The sequence below is a fragment of the Callospermophilus lateralis genome, unplaced genomic scaffold, assembly GCF_048772815.1.
Source record: "Callospermophilus lateralis isolate mCalLat2 unplaced genomic scaffold, mCalLat2.hap1 Scaffold_132, whole genome shotgun sequence".
Taxonomy (NCBI): Eukaryota; Metazoa; Chordata; class Mammalia; order Rodentia; family Sciuridae; genus Callospermophilus; species Callospermophilus lateralis.
Genome location: NW_027512489.1, coordinates 3,194,977 through 3,203,026, shown reverse-complemented (window position 1 = coordinate 3,203,026; position 8,050 = coordinate 3,194,977).

The following is an 8,050-nucleotide window of genomic DNA, read 5'->3' as shown; positions in this document are numbered from 1 at the left end:
GGAAGAGGGACAACAGGGTCACTCAGGAAGCAGGGTGAGAGTGGGGGTTCACCTGAGTGGTGATCAGAAGGCAGATCCCAGAACCCATCTTTGAGGGGGTCCCTGTCCATGCCTATCATCACATCCATAATGGACTGGCCGATGGTGAAAATTATGCCAAACACTAGGGTCCTAAGATAATCTTGAGCAGAGTGTGGCAGGAATATAGATGATAAATACTGACACTGCCCATAGGCAAGTGCTTTACTAAACTTCAGACCAGTCATCCTAAATTCTTTTTTTAAAAAATGATCTTGAATTCTTAATATGGAAAAACATTTTTAAAAAAAATGTCAACGGTAAGGAGAAAACTTCTGAGGCTGTAGCTCAGTGGTAGAGGCACTGAGTTCCATTTTCAGGTCTGCATAAAAAAATATTAAAAACAAAGAGAGAAAGAGAAAAAACACCCAATTTGGGCTTTAGAAAAATAATGCAAATTTTTTGTTTGTTTGTTTTGATTTTGGTACTAGGGATTGTACTCAGGGTCACTCAACCACAGAACCTCATCCCCAGCCCTATTTTGGTTTTATTTAGAGACAGAGTCTCACTGAGCTGCTTAGGGCATCGCTGTTGCTGAGGTTGCCTTTGACTCACAATGCTCCAGGATCAACCTCCCGAACTGCTGGAATTAGAGGTGCGCACCACTGCACTAAGCCAAGTATATTATAAAATGTCAAAAATAAAAATTTAAAAAAGAAAACCACTTATTAGTGCCTTAGAAGGATAATGCATTAATTTAAGGCATTGAATAATAAATGCATTACTTAATATTTAATAATGCATTACTTAATTCATTAATGATTAATGCATTAATACATAAATATATTCTACAATCTTCATTTGTGTCTGAAACTCACAATTTAAGTTAGATGGATTTCTCACTGAATTATTTAACCTACTAACTTAAGATCTCAAAGACATGCTGTATGGAAGATGGCAGAGTAGAAAATTGTAAATATTGTTTTCTAAATAGCACATTCCAGTTAACAGAGGCTAGGCTTGGCTGACTCTGAGGCTGGACCCCATTATTGGGGCTGCCTATCATTTGATACAGCCAATACTCTTAACCTAGTTTAACAGCATGTAGAAACTGAGACTCCAGAACTATTATCTAAATTTCTTCCACATCAAAAAATCTAATCAACAGCAGAGCTGGACTGAGAGGATCACCTTTTTGCTCATTAAATCCTTTTAAATACAGAAGAAAAATAGCACTTGCTAAATAACTACCATGTGTTAGGCACTGTGAGAGTGATTATTTAATTTAATCCTCTTTTTTTTTTATACTGAGGACTGAGCAGACGTGCTTCACTTCTGAGTCTCATCCCCAGCCATTTTTTATTTTATTTAGAAACAGTGTCTCACTGAGGTGCTTAGGGCCTCACTAAGTTGCTGAGGTTGACCTCCAAATAGTGATCCTTCTGCCTCAGCCTCCAAAGCTGCTGTAATTAGAGGCATACTCCACAGGATCTGGCTTTGATTGAATTCTTATGACAGCTCTGAAGTAGATGTCACCTCCTTCGTGAGGTATGGAAATCATGGCTGGTGAAGGGGTGACCTCCATGCACTGATCCTTCAAGTCCATCCTCTGGGGCATTCCAGCCCTCCCCTGCCCTGCCTGGCCTTCCCCCATACCCAGCACCACCCAGAAGTGCTCTCTCACTAACAGGCCATGGAGCACCTACAGGGTCGGCAGGCAAAGCACACAGGCCAAACTGGGCTGTTTTAATGCCCCCAATTTTAGAGCCAATTCAAATTCTCAACTGGACACCAGAAATTTACCCATGATCTTTCTTAAAGTTCTGGGCTCACGTTGAAGAGGGCTTGATCTTTTGGGGTGTCACCCACTTCAATCATCTTGGTGCAAGCCAAGAGCTGCATGATGAGGCCCAAGTTGACCATTGCAGAGATACCGAGCTCCATGAGTGTGCCTAAGGAAACGGGCAGCCACAAAGCCTCTGTGAGCTCAAGAAAGCAAGACATTATTTAATAAAATGAACCTACAGAATTGAATGTGACCCCTTTTCCACATTGGATGGGCTTCAGGTTGCTGGCAGCAATTATAGCATAAGCCCCCAAAACCAAAGATAAGAACACAACTCAGTTTCTCTTCGAGCCCACCAGACCCCATGTCATTCTGTTTGGAAAGTCACGTACCCCTCAAGAGCCTACTGTATTCCCATCCCCATGGACAGATCCATTCTGGCTGGACAGAGAGGCCCGTCCTTCATCAGTTCATAAAACTGGAGAACATTCCAATCATTTCCTGAGTCTGCAGATGGGGCTGGCACATTTGAATCTAGTTGGGAATCAACCTTCCCTTTCCATCATGTTCAGATGAGCTCTGATTCTGAGTGACTGGAACCTCTTTGGAACCCCATTTTTAAACCGTGTTCATCAAATGCACCATCAACATACACAAGAAAATCATTTCTAGACACACAGGTGACTGGATAGATTTGACCCTCCACTGTCACTCATGGTTTTGATCCATATGTTTCACCTGTAGATATGAAAAAGATGCAGCTGAGAAACCAATAGAGAGTTCTAGAGAGTATTCTATGTGGACTCACCATCTCATTTCAGGGATTTCAAACACTCTAGTTTTTTTTAAGTTCTCAGAAATTCTCAAGCAGAGACTTATCTTGCTCTTCCAGGTTTTGTATTGCATTCAAACCCAACTCTTAAGAAGATGGTGTTTCCCAGGCTGAATGCACCATTGATCATGCTATTTGACGTGGCACATGCAGACTTTCCAGGCCACAGAGCTGCCCATTCTCTGAGCTCCACAGAAAGGCTGTAGTTTAACTAAATGGTGCTGGTCCAGCAGAAAAGAGGCACAGTGAGTCTAAGCCTCCCGCTGTTGGAAGCCAGAATCCCTCACATCCAGTAGAAAGGGTCCACAGAATCTGAGGCCATAATACCAAACAAAGGATCTGGAAACAAGTAGAAACCAAAGGAGTGGCACATGGTTCCCCCCTCTCCCCCTTTCCCCAACAAAAGCACAGGAGACCGGATTGACCTGACAGCAGACTAAGAAGATGAAAAGGGGGATGGCTCGCCACAGCACCTTTGCCTTCAACTGGACCTGAAGAAGAGGTAGAACCAGAGGACATGAAGTTTCCCAGTAAGTCATTAAAAATAGAGTCCAACAGACACTTTCTCTGATCACCAAGAAAGGCCAAGGTGGGCTGGTGGCACAGCTCCATGGGGAAGCACTTGCCGAGCATGCATGATGTTCTGAGTTTAGTCTCCAACAGAAAACCTCCACCAAAAAAGCGAAGAAGCCAAAACATGCACCAAGCAGAGTCCTGAAAGGTGAGTCTCATGCTTTCTGTGGACAAACCCAATGCGAAGATGTCCGTACGTATCACGTCTGGGAATGCTCATATTATACAGCATCATGATCTTCCCACTGCTTAAGTGAGTTCAATGGCAAAGCTGTACTCTTAACCATTGACATGAACAGTTTAGATCCTCAAGGAGGGGCAAGAGGAAGGCAAGTTCAAAGACAGCCTCAGCAAAAGTAAGGCAGTGAGCCACTCTATGGGACCCTGTCTCTCAATAAAAAACAAACTAGGTGTGGAGACATCTCTCAGTGAGTGGTTGCTTCTGAGTTCAATCCTAGGGATAAGTAAGTAAGTAAGTAAGTAAGTAAGTAAGTAAGTAAGTAAATTCTTTCTGTTGTTGATATTTTTAAAATAATATTTAATCTTTATTTTATTTACCTCTTCTCTGATGTTTAGTATTTTTTATTCTACTAGCTTTGGGTCAGGCATGTTCTTGATTTTCTACCTGCTTGAAGAAGAATTCTTGGTTGTTTTCTTTTTTGATATAGGTATGTACTGATCTAATCTTAAAATTGCCTCTGCTCTATGATATAGGGATTTTATTTTGTGTTTGTATCATTTTTCTCAAGAATCTTTAAAAATTTCCATTCTGTTTGTCATTGACCCTGCTATTTGAGAGCTTTTTGTTATAATCGCAGACATGCAGGATGTTTCTGAAGTTCCACCTGTTGTAGGTTTCCAGTTTTATTACATTGTGTTCAGAAAAAAAGTTATTTCAAATGATTTTTAGCTTTTAAAATTTGTTAAGGTTTGTTTTATGACTTAATCTGTTGTCTATTCTGGAGAATGTTGTTGGTACTGTTGTGAAGAATTTGTCGTCTTTTGGTTTTTGTTGGAAAGTTCAGTTAAGTCTATCTGCTCTGCAGTGTATTTTAAATTCTGTGTAAAGCAAGAAGAGACAGAAGCAAGGTGTTGTGTATATTGTATTTCTGATGAGAGGATTAAGTCTGTGAGATTTTCCAGCGTACTTATGGTTTTGTTTATGTGACTTCTGATAACAAATAGGGTTTATTTTGTGTGTGTGTGTGTGTGTGTGTGTGTGTGTGTGTGTAGGGGGGCTGTATGTTGTATTTCTGTGTGAATGCATACTCAGTGTTTGGTTATATCATGTGCATGCCTTCAGGAAGTGTAGAGTATATAGGAATGTATAAGCCTGCATTTGGAAAGTATACATTATAATTGCATGACCGTCAGTACCTGGGTGATAACAGGCAGGTGTATTTGTGGGTATGTATATATTTTTTTAGAAAGGAAGTGGTGGTGTGTGTATTCGTGGAAAGCAGGGATAAAGGTGATTTATGCATCTGTGTTTTTGTTGGGATGGCAGTGAGTTGTGGGTCATGCACCTGTTTCTAAATGTGAGGTGTTTTAATGATATCTGTGGTGAAAAGGGTTTTAATGAGTGTGCATCTTTCCATGTATGTGCCTCAGCAAGAGGTGTTCACAGGTCTCTGTGCCTGGATGGCATGTGTGCATAAAAATCTCTTTGAACTTCCCCAAGATTGAGTGGAACCAGAAATACCCTGATTACAAAAATGTAACATTCTTAACCCTAAATGACACAGGTATAACCACTCACATACACACATAACCATTTAAGCTAATTAGAGTCATAAAGCTATAAGAATAGGGCGTTATAATCCACTGGTATATTAACCTATTTAAGATGGTTGGGCTTTTTATACAAAAAATCCTGAAGTAGTCCTGAAGAATGTTTGTATTGAAACAGATGAGAAATATTGGTTGAGGCCCACTGCTATTTTGTGTTTCACTGATATTAATGCAGAGACCATTAGGAGCAGCGCACTAGCTGAGCTGAATAAAGATAGCCAATTTCAAAGAAAATCATATTTTATATAATACAGGACCTTTTAGATCACATCAGGTTAACTCTTTTGGAAAGCAAATGTGTAAGCCATGCAGTTCACAAGACATGACATGGATCATCCACATTCCGCATGGCTTGTGAGGCCTCTGTTTGGCAGCAGAAGACCCTCAACACTGGTTCCCAAAAAAGAGATTCCTGCAGTCCAATATTGGGATTAGAAAATTGTAGTAAACTATGGTGAAAGCAATTTTGAAGACAGATGCCTTCTGTTTGTTTCCAGAAAAAAGAGTAAGGAAAATATAAGTTAAAAAGTCCTTTTCCATGAAATCCTATTTGTTTTGCTTTGTGAGCATACCCTATAGAAGAAAATAGAATTCTGACTGTGAGGGGAAATCTGGACGTCCAGTGATTGTCATAGAAGAATAGGAAATGTTGACACCAAGGGTATGCTATTAAATACTTAGCATAGGACTGCCTACTTCTTTGAGAGAAGGCTCTGTGGTAAATAGAAAATGCTGGTAAAATCTTTTCTTTTGATTTCATGAAGCCTAGAGTTTTATTTGATGTTTGAGATCCACTGTGCTTTGAAATACAATCTTCTTAGCATCCCTGCCACAGGTTTTTATGAAAGGTGATTTAGCGTACTGTGATGGGCTAACATCCATTTCTTCTTTTTATGGGAAACATTTTTTACTAAAAAAAATAAAAATGGTCAATACTCTTTAATAGGGAATTTTATTCATCATTGAGTGGAGGCTTTCTTAAAATGCTTTTATTCAAACACATCTTTTTTTAGAGAGAGAGACAGAGAGAGAGAGAGAGAGAGAGAGAGAGAGAGAGAGAGAGAGAGAGAGATTTTTATATTTTTTTTTAGTTTTTGGTGGATACATCTTTATTTGTACATGGTGCTGAGGATCGAACTCAGGGCCGTGCACATGCCAGGTGAGCACACTACTGCTTGAGACGTATCCCCAGCCCCCTCAAACACACCTTTTATTTAAAATATAGAAATGACTGGCTTTACAAAGCCAGTTATGTAAAAAAAATTCAGACACTTTAAAATAAACATATCACTCACATTATATTTTCTACAAAAATATTTTATTTACCATTAAATTTAGAAAAATATAAAAGAATCAAATTATTTCACATACATATAAAAGTTAACCTTAGATAAAACATATACAAATTTATACATAGTGTTCTATAGTGCACATACACATACATATTCTAAAATATATATTAGATTTAATCGACTTGGAGAAAAATTTCAGGAAGTATCTAGTATTGATATTGTTTAATAAAATTTCATGAATAAGTAATTACAAAATCGTGTCTAAACTTGTGAGAAATAGTTTCATATGTTATCTTTATCCCAAGAAAGTAAGTTTTCAGAGATTTATCAGAGGATACATAATCTGTCATTCCTCACTGTCTTATCATGCATTCACTACTTTTCTTATTTTTACTGTGGATTCTCTAGTGCATTAAGACTTCTTTCTTCATTTGTATATTTAGTTTTCCACTTCTACCTATTTTGTTTTACTTTCATAATCACTCTTTGTATTCTGTCTTTCTGTATCTCAAAGAATAGATTTAAATGAGACAATATATTATTTTTTAATAAATGAATATATTTTAGTTGCTTAAAAAGTATTTGGTTTTTTTTTTTCATAATATGTTACAGTTATTCTTGAGTATTACAAACTCCACAATGGAATATATGCAACATTTCAACATATATAAACATGCTTTTTTATTTTTGTACTTAAATATTTGATTTCCTCTGAATTTGCTCACAATCTTTTATGACATAATTTTTAGATTTTATTCTAATTTATTATAAAAGACAGTAGAATGCATTGTAATTCATATTACCCAAATAGAGTACAATTTTTCATATCTCTTGTACACAACAGAGTCACACCATTCATGTCTTCATACATGTACTTAGGATAATGACATCCATCTCATTCCATCACTTTCCTATCCCCATGCTCCCTTTCTTGCCCTTCCTCCACGCTGCCTTATCTATAGTTTTTTCTGTTCCTCCCATGCTTCTCCCTCCTTTCCATTACGTATCAGAAATTTTATGTCACAGAAAACATTCAGCATTTGGTTTCGGGGGATTGGATTACTTGACTTAGCATAATATTCTTCAGCTCCATCTATTTACTTGCATATGCCATGATTTCATTCTCTTAAATGATGAGCATTATCCCATTTTGTATAAAAAGAACATTTTCTTCATGAATTCATATTCTGAAGGGCATCACAGCATACTAAAAGAGTGCAGCTACAACAATGTTTATACTACCACAATTTAAAAAATGATTTTAACTATCAGATTATAAATGCTTTTTCTAAAAATCTGATATAAAGGTATAAAAACTCTACATGGTTTCTATTGAACATTGTGGATGTTGAAGGTGTTGAATATTTTCTTATATATTTATCATCAGAAATACTATTATTACTACTAATAGAATGTTTCTAAAATGAAAATATTAAATGGAGAAGCCAATAAAGTAATAGCCTTGCCTCATAATGTATTTGGTGTAAGACTTTGTAAATATTATAGTATTTTTTAGGTATAAAACCTTAACTAGATTTCATTTGAATCTTAGCTTTTCGCACTTAATAACTTTATAAACTATGATATATCACTTTACTCGGGGATTCTCAGTTTACTTATCTGTCAATCATTAATAATTGCTCTCAGATTTTTCTGGAAAATTTGAACATGCCCAACATTGTTTTCTTTTTCTTTTTTAAAAATATTTATTTATTTATTTATTTTTTAAAGAGAGAGAGAGAATTTTAATTTTAATTT